At 45.3% G+C, this 2,766-nt stretch overlaps 1 protein-coding gene across 1 annotated transcript in view; it reads right to left on the bottom strand.

The window, feature by feature from the left end:
- LOC134071141 (ly6/PLAUR domain-containing protein 6-like) overlaps positions 1–1,944 on the bottom strand; it is a 16,907-nt gene extending 14,963 nt beyond the window's left edge. Inside the window, exon 1 of the mRNA XM_062527747.1 lies at positions 1,813–1,944. The gene's annotated coding sequence lies outside the window, so the exon portion shown is untranslated. The remainder of the gene's footprint in view (positions 1–1,812) is intronic.
- Positions 1,945–2,766: the final 822 nt, after the last annotated feature.

Raw genomic sequence — 2,766 nt, 5'->3', positions numbered from 1 at the left:
CCTGGTCCCCATATTCACATCCTGCTAGTCCCCTCTGCTCTCATGTCTACCCCACAGTCCCTTCTGCCAGTCCCTTCTGCTATACCCACCCCAGGGCCTGATCACCAGCAGTCAAATGTCCCGCTAACCTCCTGTTGTGGCTGACTGTCTCTGGACATATTTCATCCTGATGGCATTTTAAGCTGAGCAAAGAGAACATGAAACACACAAGTCCAGTCTTCCACAATGACCTTTGCCCTAATAAGGCTCTGAGGACAACCCTCTGCCTCAGGAGCGGTGGTAGCATAGCGGCTAAGGAGAAAAGTTGAGGGTTCAATTCCCAGCTGCCACCGCTGTGCCCTTGAATGAGGCACTTGACCCCCGAGTTGTTCTGGAGAAAATGACCCTTGAAGGAAAAGACGTGTTGTATGTCCTGTATATTGTTTTGCCATAATGAATAAGTAGTAACAGAATATGTCGTGCCTGTACAGTAGGTGTCCGTAAGGCATCTGTAACTCAGATGTGATGTCCTGCTTCTGGTCAAACTGCTGTTTGTGACACCAGAATAAAGCAGAGACTAAACTGCAGCATCCAGGACAAAAGAAAAGACTCTTGAGAAGCTCACTAGTGGCCAGCTTTACTCCATGAATCCCAGAGCAGCTGTACTCAAAGCTAACAACAACTCACAAAGATCATAGTGTGTGGTGTGTTATGCGGCATATAGACCTTGCTCTGGGGAAGGCTATAGCCACGCTGAAACATTGGCCATATGCAACCAATAGTCTATATTAAAACCTTCAGCCCAAGATGTTATCTGTAGACAAATTTAGCAGCTGATAAAAATCCACTTTCCCCACTCTACTCTGCTCATGGAGATCGCCTGTGTCTAATGGACCCACTCCATCACTCGACAGATAAGGATAACCAAACCTCTCAGAGGTTTACTGAAGCAACACAACGATTTGTGGAGCCACCAATCTCCAAACGATGTTTGTTTTCCGTCTGTTGTTCCCAAAGGTCTTTGGTGAAGTCGACTCCCAGTAATACTACACCAACAGTCTGCCCAAAGCAGCACAAGTATCCGACTTGATTTAACATGATACAGTAAATCATGGTGAATCCCCCAACAAGGAGCCAGTATAAGCCACATGGACCGTGACAGCAGTAACTCAGGCGCATCGGACGGAATCCGGAGGGCTATGCGCGGCCTCTCGTCACCCCTCCCTCTCCACCGACGTACGGACAGCCCGGACGGCTCTGATAAATTTATGCGGCTATTGCATTTCGAGCGCTCGCTGACCCGGGGGCGATCAGTCGTCCCGTCCCACAGATGCACCTGCCCCTCTATATATCCACATTGCCGTGATGTCATGTCATTACACCAGAAGCGCAGCTCATGTAAAGTTATTGCTGACTGCACAATGCTTAAGTCTTTAGAAAAAACAGAGCTGATACTGCAAAAGCTAGTGGCATGATGCTGTTGTAACAACTGCCTATAACATTGACGTTTATTATTGTAGGCTAGACTATTGGAGTCAGATTGTCACCGAATAAATATTGTTTTAATAGGGTCAATAACAACTGGCAAAGATCAAGTCAGCACATATCACATATGAACCACTGTGTTGAATGTGAAGCGTAGGCTATGTTGCTTATAAATCAAGTGTAAAGCATACCTTCATCATCATTATAGCGAAAGCCTCATTATAACGATAGCCTACTCTTATTCGAATATAGGCACTTTTCTACGAGTCCTGCGACATTAGAACCTTGGCTATTACATTATCTCTCTCCAAAATCGTTGCAAAGGCTACACGCAGTCGTAAAACTCACCATTAAATCGGCAACTTCGGAGACAAACTTCAGGCGAAAGATGACGTAAAACGTCTTCCCCGGAGAGATAAGTTGCCACCGCGGGCTCCCGAACACTGAGGTTTCTTGACAGAGCCAGCTCTCCGTACCAACGCCGAGGTAGGTGCTTCAGCGCAGATTTTTTTTTTTTTTTTTGCCAGAGCCCTATCACTGCCTTCGGTGGGCGTGTTCCTGTGTGATCATGGAGTCCAGAGGGGTTTTCAGCTTTCCAACGTCAAAATCCGAGGGTGAAATTCATTGATTCCTATTGTTAGGGAGAGATAATTATGCTTAAAGGGTATTCCTTGAGGGAAGACAACATTATCGTACTCTGTTGTAAGATATAACTTTCAGGATATCAAGAAAGTCTGTTACATTAAAATGAGGTGTGTTCCACAAAAACATATCTGATCGATGCCTGCACTCAAAGCGAATAGGCCCATTATCACCCCATAAGTTTCACATGTAAAGGAGATCAGGTAGGCTTCTGTGTCTTTTAAGTTTAAAAAATTCAAGTGTACTATTATTGGTAGTGTTAGCCTACAGATCACATCGGAAAATGTAGGCTGTGCGACTATATCACATATCGAAAGCTTTATTCCTAAAAAAAAAAAAAAAACAATTTTAAAGCAACGACCGTAAACGTTTTAAGAGCCCGAGAGTGATCTGCTTAGAGATAGAAAGATATCGCCGCTGCCCGGAGCGCCTCGATGGACCACACAGTGAGTTGCAGCCACGGGCGACAAGTGAACCACGGCTCGCAACCCACCGTCAGATTTACAGCTCGCAAAGAGCGCACCATGATGTAATTAACGAGAGAAAACGTCCGATGAAAAAACCCGTGCTTTGTTTCCACAGTGAAATGTGTGACTTGACACTCATTTCAGAATAAATCCTTCAACCTCATTTGGTTGAAACAAAGCCACGTAGACACCA

This window comes from Sardina pilchardus, chromosome 23, assembly GCF_963854185.1.
Source record: "Sardina pilchardus chromosome 23, fSarPil1.1, whole genome shotgun sequence".
Lineage (NCBI taxonomy): Eukaryota > Metazoa > Chordata > Actinopteri > Clupeiformes > Clupeidae > Sardina > Sardina pilchardus.
The sequence above is the reverse complement of the archived record's forward strand: the minus strand, read 5'-3'. Positions and strand labels throughout refer to the sequence as shown.